Raw genomic sequence first — 12,635 nt, forward strand, 5'->3', positions numbered from 1 at the left:
TCTTAAACCCGAGAAGGCTATGGCTGCCCGGCTCCTACAGAAAGGAGCACCTTGCGCTGACCCCTGACCTGTCAGGAGAAGCCTCATTTCCAGAGGCTGGCCCGGAGGTTTTTCCTGTTGAGCAACATGTTTTTCATGCCACGGCTTTCTTCCAGGCCAGTTTGTAGGACAAAGAAAGAAAATATTTTTAAAAGGGAGGAGATTACATATGTTTCCATAACTTGGTATTATTTAGACCTTTATGCTAGTTAAAAATGTCTCTGTCCTTGAATTCAGATGACCTCTCTGGTTTCTGTCTATAGTAACTACAATTCTGGTTATTAGCAACACAAGAATGCCTATAATTTATTGAAGTTGGTATTTACTAGAGGGCTGGGAAGAGGAAACAGAACCCTGATTTTGTGATAACACAAAGTTCAGTGCTCAGCTAAGTCAAGCCCCATGTCCAGCATGAACTTGACAAAGTCACTCAAACGAGGGCAGAGTCCCGCCCTGCAGAGTTCTCCGGTGGCCGTGTCTGAACATCGTGTGTCTCCAAAAAGACCCAACTGGTTCTTCCACAGTATGTTTGGATAAGCAAAGTATCTGGATTTCTCATTTTCCATAGAAAGGAAGACACTGAGCAAGAAATAAGAATTCATTGTTCAAGGTCTATTTAAAATGCTATCATGTAGAAAAGAAATCAGAGGTATTAACAAATCATATAGATATTTTGCCTGTAGAAGTTGCAAAAAAATTTGTGACACATTTTCATTTCACTATTACCTTACTATAAAATCATTCATAAAACAAAGCACACTGAATGAGGGCCATTCCAAGATAAAAAAAAAAAGCGGGGGACGGGTGAATTTTAGCTATAAGCATTAAACAAATACTTTTACTACCATGAAGGCACTGACGTTTATGGCACAAATATTTCCATGTGCACTGATTTCACTTTACGAAATCATTCGACTTAGCATTTTCCCCAAGTTATTATTATTTGAAGTGATCGATGACAAGATTTGATTTTAAGGTAAGAAAAATGAGCTTTCATGAAGACATCAGCATTGATGGGAGCAGGCACTGCCATCCTGATTTTTAATTTTTCTAAGAGGAAACCTTAAATTTTATCAGCACGGGTGGTGGTGGCAGGTTTAATAATATCGAATGATATTTCTGTTTCTGCCCTAACTTCTCTCTTGGTACAACGAACATACCCAGAATTGGTTTAAAGTGACAGCAAACTCAACCCTTCTCCCCAAGTGGAAAGTTAATAATGTCCATGGCTCGCCACAGTCTACGGACACAGACTGTGCAGAGTTTAAGAATAAAGCCCTGGGAAGGGGACGGCGTGTCCCCATCAGTGGAGGCCTAGGACTTCTGAGATGCACCACTTGTCCCCATCAATGGAGGCCTAGGACTTCTTCCGAAATGCACCACTCTCGACGAGGGTGCATAAAGCCCTATGCTGGCAGCTGCAGGAACCAACGTCGGGCAGACGGCTGCGTCGTCGGCCAGTCAGCCAGCAGTCTTTATCAGTTTCCCGCTCGGTGCCATGACAACGGCGGATGCCAAGGGCGCGTGGGTGAATAAGACGTGGGCTCCGTTCCCCGGAACCGACAGATCTGAGGGAGACGAGAGTAACGACAGCATTACGCACAGTGTTACGCGAGCAGCCCAGGAAACCCACCCCTGAGTAAGTGGAGGGCAGGTGTGCGGGTGGGGGTCCTCGCCCAAGCCTTTCCGGAGGGTCTGCGGCAGAGGCGCGTCTCAGGGGCTGGGCAGGGGGCTAGCAGGGGCGAGGGCAGCCGAGAGCAGGGCCGATCCGGGCAGAGGGGACGGCACGATGCAGGGATGCCCCAGGCAGCTCTGCATCATGCCCGACAATGCGACGAGGACCTGGGAGCACTGGTCCCTCCCACAGGGAACGGACGCTCTGCAAAGGGCAGGTGTGAACACGTCACACTCAGCGCGTGGCTTCAACACGACTCTGCACAAGCGGCCGTGGCTTGAGCGAGTGCGGCCGGATGAGCATTACTTATGCACGCTGCAACTGGAATTTCATGTAATTTCCACACGTCATGAAAACGATTTTTTTTAAGCCCTTAAAGTGTTAGAACGGTACAAAAAAAAAAAAACCAAGTGACCAGCTGGTGAATGGATAAACTTAAGAAAGTGATAAAGACAATGTAAATAATGTAGATTGAATATGCCTTGTCTGTAACTCACATTATAAATAGCACAACAAAATGAGGAAAATTCCTCCAGTGTTGGAAAGGAAGAGCAGGACATGGAGATAGGACACGGAGGGCTGCCCGTCTCCCCACGCGGACAGGCCGGCATAACGCCCCTCCTAGGGCACTGTGCAGTCAGTCAGTCACCACCAGAACATCCCCGAGGGGCCCTGCCCGCTCACCCCGTGCCTGTCACTGTGCGTCCAGGCCACCACCCCGAGCACACACCGCGGCTGCCAGCTCCCTCTGTAACCCTTTCAACAGAGAGGCCCAGAGGCCCGAGCAGCCCCGCCTCCCTCACTTCTGGGAAGATGACGGTGGCTGAATGAGCACCAGGGGGACCCGGCCTCTCTCCAGGCCGTCCGTTCCCGCCGCCGATGTGGTCACAATCTTCGAGACACCGATTTTCTGGTTGACGGGAGTGACGGTCGGTCTTTTCTTTAACTTTCACTTGGCAGGTGGAGTGGCGCCATCGCAGAAACTGGGTTAGCTTCTTTTCTGCAGCACACCCTAAGGCTTCATCCTTTGCTCAATCGCGTCGATGTCAGAGTATTTAAAATGAAGTATGCCACGAAAATACTCTGGTACCAACAATTAGTTTTAAAAGATTAAGAATTAACATAGAAATATCTTTGGTAGCTTTTCAAAACTCACGGACTATTAGGAGGAGGGGACGCGGAGGCCGTGCCCTGAAAGGCGGGGGGATTTAGGAAGCCGCCCCCACCCCAGGTCTCTCCCCGGCCGAGCTGCGCGCCCCGCAGAGCGCCGGGCCCCGCGGGCTGGGTCTGAGGGGGCCACGTCACCCGCCCTGCTTGCCGTCATTCCGAGCACTGACGCTGCTGTACTGTCGACTCCGTTCTACGCTCGTAAGACGCGTGGTGTGCGGAGCCCCGAGCCGGTGCCGTGCTGTCCCGGACAGCCCGCGCCGCCATCCCTCCCCGCTGCCCGGTTCGCAGACAGGAGTGACGTCACTGGAAATCGCAGCATGTCCTGGGCGCCAGGAGCAATGGCCGCTCGGTGGTGACTCCCCCTTAGCTCTCAGCCACCGACATCCAGTTAACACTCCGGACACCACTCGGTGGCCGTCCACAATGAGCCAGGCACGGGAGCGACCACGGACAGGAGTGACGTCACTGGCAACTGACAGGATAGTTTTACGTGGCATTATATCATCATCTCCATTCCGAAATCCTCCCCAGATGGAAAAACGTGACCTGGAGGAGGACACGTGATGGGAGACGTGCAGCGTGTGCTCCTAAAAGAGCGAAGGGGAAAAGCTCCGGCAGCGGCTCGTTTGACCAAAGCCGCGCTGGAGTCTGGAAATCGCCAGCCTGTCTGCGATGCCCGCGTGGAGGGCAAGCTCAAGGATGACGCGACAGTCCTTCCACAGGATGGTGTGTGCAAAGTTACGACAAACGGAAATTCCCCAAAATTCGTCCTGGATTTTTCAAAAATAGGAAAAAAATTAGGAAGAATGCCACGGAAACCGGGCCTTTCTGCCACATATGCTTCTGATCTGCTCTGAGTGCACCACGTATGTCACTCAAGCGAAGCTCCGTAAACATGGCACGCCGAAGATGTGCACCGGGGACGTGGCTGTTGCCTATTTTCACAGAATTAAGGAAAATCTTAGTCAAATAAGCACGGAAAACACTCAAGCGGAGATTTAGTTGGCATACTTGACCTGAACTGCCATCTTCTTTCTCATTCGGCCGGTCGCTCTTCGGAGATGTATTCAGTGTTTTTCAGGTGCTAAGCGCTCTACGAGGCAGAAAAGAGTGACGATCCTGGTGACGATGGCACTGATGATAACCACTCTTCACAGACACTCACACGGCGCCGACTCCTGTGCTCAACACTCCAACTCTACTGTGTCACTCAATCTCCGTAAACTTCTGCAGTGAGTTCTGTTAACGCCCCCATTTTACAGGTGAAGAAACTGAGCCATGGGATGCGTAAAGAACCGACAGAGATACCACTGGAAGAGGCAGATCTGGGATCTGAATCTGGGCCTTCCCGCCCCATAATCCATTCTACATACGTGTATCTACATGTACATGATAAAAAATACGCAGATGGCCTGGCCTTTCCATGCCTGGGAAACCAGAAAGGTAAATGGACAACAATCTACGGGCCCTGAGGGGTCATTACGCTGAGAGGGCTCGTAGAGGCTGTCTGGTCAGAGCTCCCTCTTTACGGAGAGGAGACAGACAGACGAGGACGCAGCCGCATCTGCATTCGGCGCAAGAGCACTCTGCTGTCGCTGGCTGCTCGTGCGCCCGTCACCCGGCACTCAAACTAGTGACACAGCGTCATAATGATATTTCTAAAACTCAAATGTTATTGTTGAACGAGTCTTCAAAACGTTTTTCCTTCTTCCTGAAAACTCAGCTCTGCCTCATCAAGCAATTACTATCCTTCCAACTCTAGTCACTGCTATTAGTAATCCATTCCTGACCATTTACCCATTATTAATGGTCAGTAACCCACGTCCACACTCGGCCGTCCGTGTTCCCTTCCTTATGTCGGTGCTGCTCCTCCCTCTGTCTAAACGCCCTCTCCTTCCTGGCCTGCCAGCCCGCTCATCCTTCCAGAAGCGGCTCGCAGGCCGCTCACGAAAGCACTTCACCCCGCAGGCCGCCTGTCTTCCCTCTGCATCCACACACCTCACCTACAGCCGGCATGAGACGGGGACCTGCTCACCTTCTATTCTAAGAGCGAATGTATTACATGGTGACGCGCAGCAGGTCTTCCACGCACGCTTGCTAGCGGACGAACGAGAGTACTGTGGTTTCTTGGTCTCCAAGCCGCTCTGCCACGACAGCTTCCATTCAGTCTTCCAGCTCTCCCAACAATTGTTTACTGCATTTCCGCTTTGGGCCAGGAACTACGCTGGGAGCAAGGGTGACGGCGATGGGAACGCAGCTGAGGTTCCTGCCCTCGTGAGGCCATTTCCAGCAAGAAATAAAGACAACAAGAAATAACAAGCAAACGCTAACTTTCCACTGACAGTGGATGACAGAGAGAGTGACTGAGGAGGCCGCCTTAGAAAGAGGGGTCAGAAAAACCTTTAAGCCCTTGGTATTTTAAGGAAGATCCCAGGGAGAAGACGTGCAGCCTTGTGAAGGGCTGGGGAACAGCACCACGGTGGAGAGAACGGACAGGAGGGGGCTCGCTGGGCTCACGGAGAGGAGGAGGCCCACGTGGTCCCACCAGGATGGAGGGAGAGGGGTGGGGAAGCCAGGCCCACCCTTGCAGGTCCGCTGGCTGTAATCAGGGGTCTGGACTTCCTCCTAAGAGTTGTGGGAGCTGCAGAAGGCTCCTAGCTGAGTTAGCTGACCTGCCCTGTGCACCCAAAATGAGGGCGATGCACTGGAGAGGGCAGGGGTGACGCAGGAAAGCCCGTGAGGAGGCTGTGCAGAAGTCCAGGCACGTGCGTCAGGGTGCGGTGGCCACAGATGGAAGGACAAAGGGCTTTTCGCCCTGCTGGGGAGGCAGACTCTCCGGCCTGGGATACGGACTGGACGTGGGCAGTAAAGACAGGGAGGTGTGCCAGTTATTTTTAGCTTTTATGGTTTGAACCAGGGGTTGGACAGCATGTTTTACTGAGAGGAGGAAGACTGAGGTGAGAAATAAACTTAGCAGGGGAATTAAAAGTTCCATGTTGGAGACACTGAACTGATAGCGAGCATGGGACTCACAGCTTTACCGTGCAAAACTGCTCGTGAAGGAGCCACACGGTAACAGCAGCAGCGGCTAAGTCATCGAAATGACCCACGTGAGGTCACATAATCCGCACACTCACTCTAAGGAAGTTATCCGCGACCTGTGTTTTATAGACGACGAGTAAGGTACAGAATGGTCGGGCTGCCTCCCCAAGGGGCCACCTGGGTAGGTGGCGGGGTCAGGACTCAAAGCCCAGCAGTCTGCCTCCAGAGCCCGGTCTTTCAATTGCTGGATCATAAAAATCGATGACCTGGTGTCAGGAAAGTAACTAAATCCTACTTATTTCTAAATAAAAGCGACAGGAAGCAAACACAGATTTCGAACTGCTTACGATTTCACAGACTCCTCGTTACATGACAGATTTAGTCACTACAGAGTTTAGCGAATGACAATTCTGCTGCTGAAGTAGTAACTTATCGCGGATGCCACGTGGAAATCGCAGCATGTCCTGGGCACCAGGAGCGATGGCCGCTCGGTGGTGACTCCGGCCAGAGACTTCACTGACTCCCCCTTAGCTCTCAGCCACCTACATCCAGTTACCACTCCGGACACCACTCAGTGGCCGTCCACAATGAGCCAGGCACGGGAGCGACAGCTCTGCCTTCACAGAGCTCTGACTTGAGAGGGGGACAAAGAACATGAAACCACCAGCTAAAGAAGCCCAGCTCGTGCTGGACGTGGCCCCGAGCGGGGCACCGCGCCCTCCCTGGGGGAGCGGCCAGGGCCAGGGCCTGGAAGGGGAGAGAGGAAGCCGGGGCAGCTCGCGACTTCTCAGCCAGAGAAGACACGTACGGGCACTTCGGAGATGATGCCGGGGCATTGGGACACTGCACACGGGGGGCAGATCCCACCACTTCCGAAGGAGCCGGTGCGGCCGTGACCGCTGCCCGTTCTTCATGTCAGCACCCTTCTCTCCGAAGGCGCCGCCGGGCGAGCCCGTGACCACCACCGAGACCGTTCCCGTTTCACGTGGTGACATGATACGTGGCCGAACCAGACTGCGGAGCCTCTTCAGCTACGTGCTCAGACTCCCCCTGGCACTGAAGGCTGGCAGGGGAGCCCTCCCGTGCTCTTACGCGGGGCCGGGCCCTGCCACGCAGCGGCCTCGGTTTCCTCTCTCGGGAGAAAGCTGGCTCTGCACGCCAGGCCTCGACTCCCGTGAACTCCTGCTGCGGCGTCTCCCTGTCCGCCAGGCCCGCCCAGCCGCTGTCACAGCACTCGGGAGGGGTCAGGCCCCAGGACCGCCCGCTCAGACAGCCGCAGCAGGGCCCCGGGGTCCGGCCGCCTCGACCTTCAGTCTGCTCCTCTCGCAGCTGCTGCTGCAGCATCGCAGAGACGCACGGTGGCCGTTCCCCGGCTTTAAGGCACTGATGGCTCCGCGTGGCTCACAGCTAAGGTTTTTCACCTTGCCCTGCCTTTCAGCCTCCATCCTCCCGGTAACCCCTTCTCCTGTGCCCCAGTCACCCACTCCACACGGCTTACGGTGCCAGACCCTCGTGTGTCCCGACCCCTGCGTCTCGGCGGCCGCGGCTGTCTGTTTGGGACGCCTTCGGCGCCATCTCCACAGTCTCTGTCACCTGCGTCTCAGGCACAGACGGACTCGTCTCTGCAGCTTCCTGTGACTGCCCCGCCTCGCCCGCGCCCCCACTGCTCAGCGCTTCGTTACGGTGGCCCCGGCCTGGCACGACACCTGCCTGTCTGTCTCCTCGACGCCGACCCAGCTCGTGGGCCGACCCTGCTGCTACCACGAGCGGTGTGGACAGAAGGCAAGGACGGCAACCCTTCCCTCGTCACTTGCTTATGGCACAAAACAAAGCCTTTCAGTCCCAAAGTCAGAAGCCCGCCCAGGATTGACTCTGAACTCATACGGTTTGTACTGGATCCACGGAGCTCAGCGGACTTGGTTTAAGGAGGCCCTCGTAAAGTCCCATGCTAACTCGACATTTTTAACTTTAGGTCTTCCTTTCTTTGGGGGGAGGACCCAAAATGTTCACATTTCAGGCCCCGTGAAACCCACACCCGTCCCTGGTTCCAGGCCCTGAGTCGTTATCTGTGGTCAAGAATTTCTGTAAACAAAGCTTACAGAAAAGTCCACGGCGCTTTGGGGAGGGTAGGCCCGTGGTGGCCCTGGCTTCCTCTGGGGCTGGCCTGCGGGGTGGGAGTGGCTCGACCCCCCCCATAAGGCAGGAGGGTAGCTGGCCTCTGCCACGCCCCCCACCCCCTCCACAAAGCCCTGAGCGCAGTGAATTAGAAAACAAGGAGAAGAGAAGGCCCAGCAGGAGGAGCTACCAACAGAAACGCATCACCGCTGTCACTCAGTGTCGCCGTGCCCACGCTGACTCCGTGACGTGACTGACTCTGCTGCAGCGAGGACGTGAGGGAAGCGGGAACTCAGAAGGGAGGCGGGACAGGGCGCAGGCAAGGAACTCGCCGGAGGAGTCGGGGTCGCCTGGCGTGTGCGGCCTCCCCCAGGGACGGTGGGCTGGGGTCCAGCCCCGCAGCCCTCGTCCCTGCCCCAGCCTCCTTCGGCATGTCCTTCAGAACCAAGGCGGGCCCTGGCATGACAGCCCCAGTCAGCAGAAGCGGGGAGATGACGCATGGAGTGGCCGCCAGCAAGGGGGCTGGCGAGGCGGTGGGGGTCCGAGCACCGTTTCTGGTTCTGTCTTGGGGAGGATTCAGATCTTTTGAGGTCTCATGCACAGAAAAGAGGATGGGGCCACCACCACTTCCATTATGTGATTCAAACAACACTTCAATATTTTTAAGTGACACATAACTTACCTTTATGGTGAAATTAGGATGACAGCTTTTCTAGATTTTGTGATATTTACATTTTGGACAAGCTGAATTTGGAGCTGAGTTTCCCGCTTCCTCAGACCCGGGTACACGCCCGGCTTGCCTATTCTCACAGCATCCTGGCCCTTTCTGACGGTGTGACCCCAGGAGAGTCGCTGTCCTCTCTGGGTCAGGCTGCTCATCTATTAAGTTGGTATTTCATATTCCTTTAATCCTCATGCGTCCATTACAGGTCATTGTCTTTCACCTTTCAAAACAACAATTAAAAATGCTTCTGCTCTGGCTTGCGCACCCTACTGGCTTCAGTCCAGATCGGAGAGGACGTCCTGAGTACACAGCGATGCATCTGATTTTACTCATCCCACAAATACTTACTGGATGCCTACCACTAAAAGCTGCTGAGTGATGAGCAAAACAGCCACGTCCCCGCGGCCATGGGGCTCGCAGTCTGCCTCACGCAGAGGTGGGACCTGGAACCACCCCCCGACCGTCTGCTTTCCAGGTCCCGCCCCCTCAGTCGCACTCTGCTACAGTGCTGAAAAATCGACTCTAGTCAGGTGGCCTGGGTTCGAATCCCCAGTTCTGTCACTTTCTTGCTTTGTGACGCAAGCAAGTTTCCTAAGCTCTCCGTCCTGCGATGTCCTCACCTTTACAACAGCAGGTCGAGAGCCTGCGGGCGCCCCAACTCCCAGGGGCCTCTGGCAGGGGGCTGGCTCTCCAAGGCCTGGGAGGAGGCGGGTTCCTACAGGACTTCCCCTGGTTTCGTCAAGTGCCTCCTACGACCCTCCTAGAACACTGGGAACTAACTTTGGCTGGGTTTACTTCGGGTTCACCCTTACACAAGGGTGTAGCCCTTTGGTGTCCTAGTTTTATGGCGGGTGTGTCTCTTCTCCAGCCTCCCAAGCGAGGCAAGCCCTGGGCTTTGTTTTCCATCCCCATAAATCAGCAAAGATACAAAACTAACCCTCAAGTTCATCCAGGTCAGGAAACACCCTCGGGAGATGCACTCTGCTCACCCCTCTGGGCTCCCACCTGTGTTTATCTCAGGGCCTGAATACTCCAGCTTGTGGATGCAATCAAGGTTGATGGTTATTTTTTTCCCCCACAAACGTTCTAAGTTGTTTTTAGCAACAGGCTCGGTCTGGGCACCCAGTCCAGCAGGCTGTCTGTCCTTCACTGTCTGTGCAGTCTGCCACTGAGTCAAGTTGCCTGATCATCCTGCTTGGTGACCAGCCTAACACAAAGTCACAGTGTTTAAGTCATTACACTGAGAGCCATATTTCAATGAGTCAGTTGCATCATCATTCTCTATTCTCTTTGCCTTAAGCAATAAAACACTGCTACAGAAAAAAAAAAAAAAAGAGAGAGATAAAGATCCCGTCAACCAAGAGCACTAATTCTGGGAGGAGCCGGCCCAGGCTCTCCCCCAGGCCACACCCTGTTCCGGGTCCCCAGGGAGTTGGCCTTCACTGTAGGAAGGTTGATTGTTTACAAATGTTGAACATTTTCTCACTGAACCCATCGTTGGGTGTGCCTTTGGAACAACAAAGGATGAATACGCTAAGTACATTTCGTTTTATCCTCACTGGGAAGGGAATATTCAAAGGAAGCCATCAAAAATGGAAGCAGGAGTGTACACAGGGATTCCGGCTTGTGAATCTGCTTCCACAACACACATTCCCAGAGGCCTAAAATAGAGAGCGAGACTCTATGTGAGAGAGATCACGTGACTTGACCCTCCCCCATCGCTGATGAGGAAGCCACGTGCTCTGGGGACCACCACGTACCGGAAGCGGTGGTTTCGAGGCGGTGCCTCCGCCCTGGTTCTTTCAGGTGAACCTCTCTGTCACCTCAGACGCAGGCTCCATTTCACCAAGAAGTGATAAGCATGTTTAATAAACTGCTAGACTTTGTAAACTTAGCTCTTTTTGAGTATCCAATGACGGAGATTTATAAGGAAAAAATAAAAAAACAATCTACTGGAACTCAAAAACAAAACAAAACAAAAAAACAGTTAAAAAAATTTCCATTACATGGTGTAGGTTAATCTTATTTCCCAGTATCTTAGCTGTCTTTACCAGCCTGGTAATTAGAAAACTAGGCTACATCAAAATTACTTGGGGGTGCCATTATTACTGAAGATGAAATGTTTCTCATTTACATATTTTACATTTTGAAATAAATTTAGAGATTCTTTTAGACATTTAGAAACAAGTACCTGTCATCAGGCTTCTCTGCCATCATCGCTACTTCTAAGACCCGAATAAAATCGGAACTAAGCAGTTACAGAGGCCTAGGCGAGGCTGAATGTAGGCTGGAGACCCGGAGGGAGGGAGGCTCAGAACTCAATCAAACAAACGAGGTCAGAGCTGGGGACGAGCAGAGGGCCAAGCGTTCTGTCACTCATGATCAGGCAGTAGCAGATCACGCTGACGGAGGGACCACGAAGGTCTCCTGGTATCAGAACCAAATATAGGAAGTGATCATGTCCGGACAGCGCTGGCGGGTTAGACTTGACACGTCCACTCACAACACACGAACCAGTGTACCTTCAGAGTCACATATTTTTACCTTTATCACATTTTACGCATTTGTAAATTTTCTTCCAGGGGAGCAATGATAACTCACACTGGACATTATTCTTGGACACATGAGAGCTTGAACCTCCTACTTCAAAAACACGCTCTAAGATTCTGATAGATAATCCAGGCTCTTTGCTGCCAGTACATTCCAGGCTCCACAGGGTCACAGAACTTTTAGTCAGCTAGGAGTTACCAGAGCCAGTAGGGGTTTTTGTTTGTTTTCCTTTGTCTTAAGTGTGGACATAGAAAACTCACTCATCTGCAAGAGCCTCAGTTTAGTAGGAAAGTATCTATGGCACACGTCAGCTGTGACATCTAAAGGACTGCGTATGTCACCAGTTCATGTTTGGGATAAAGTCTCGTGAGCAAAAACCGAAGGTGGGGGAAGCACGTTACAAATTAATAATAAAAAGTGCCCAGTCAACAAAATGAGAAAGAGAATTCCTCCACAGCAACCACACTCCAACTAGGAATTACAGAAAGGAGGCTAAAAGATGCCAATATTAGCAAAATCAACCGAGAGCATCAGGCAGTATGCTGGGTAAGTAGTTCTGAATACCCATTAAAAGAAATATTTCTTCTTCATCGTTTTTGTTCCAAAATGAACACAATGATAGAGGCTGGCAAAGGAAAAAATGAACAGATTTGTACTATTCCTTCCCCCTCCCAATTCTCTAACTTCACCTTCATATCTCCAAAATTTGTTTAGTTATTTTTAGGGTTTTTCTTCCAACCAGAAATTTCATTTGATGAACATAAAGAAAAAGGTCAATGGAAGAAAGAAATCGGAAGACAGAGTTTATGGAAAGCAGAGGAAGAATGAGGAGTACAGAAGACTGACTCGGAGGGGGAGGAACAAGGTGGTACCTCGGGGGAGCCACCCACCCTCTCCTGTTCTCGTTCTTCAACACACACTTCCTGGGCCTCTGCGAAGCACCCGTATCCTCCTGGGCACGGGGCTGAGGCACGAACGAAGGCCTTTCCTTGTGAGGCTTATATTCCAGCCATGCGAGGCCACCTTTGCCTACACAGGGCTGGATAATGAATAGTGAGGCTTCGTGTCCCATACAGTCTCTGCCACGACTGCTTAATTCTGCCATACTAAGTGCAAAATCTGTCGTAAGACAAACGGACGGCGGTGGCCGTGTTCCATTAGCGTTCTATGGAAACGGCTGGCAGGCCATCTTGACCCCCGAGCCCTCGTGTGCCGGCCTGGATTCTAGGGGGAAAGAGACAGGCACAGGTGCGCCACCACTTCGGGTAATGGCAAAATCCTTGAGGACGAGCGAGCAGGCTGAGGCACAGCGCGCGGCTG

At 52.5% G+C, this 12,635-nt stretch overlaps 1 long non-coding RNA gene across 4 annotated transcripts in view; it reads right to left on the reverse strand.

Annotated features, from left to right (window-relative positions):
* Positions 1-6: 6 nt before the first annotated feature.
* The window catches only part of LOC107196095, a 69,171-nt gene continuing 56,542 nt past the window's right edge, over positions 7-12,635 (reverse strand). Inside the window, exons 5-6 of one of the 4 annotated variants that reach the window (XR_003048058.1) lie at positions 4,920-5,150; positions 7-1,607 (exon numbers count right to left, since the gene is read on the reverse strand). This is a non-coding gene — a long non-coding RNA (uncharacterized LOC107196095). Of the gene's footprint in view, positions 1,608-3,955; positions 3,978-4,919; positions 5,156-12,635 lie in introns of those variants that run through there. The other 3 variants (XR_003048059.1, XR_003048060.1, XR_001517416.2) reach the window with 3 other exon arrangements.

Source organism: Pteropus alecto, unplaced genomic scaffold, assembly GCF_000325575.1.
Source record: "Pteropus alecto unplaced genomic scaffold, ASM32557v1 scaffold17, whole genome shotgun sequence".
In the NCBI taxonomy this organism is placed as follows: Eukaryota; Metazoa; Chordata; class Mammalia; order Chiroptera; family Pteropodidae; genus Pteropus; species Pteropus alecto.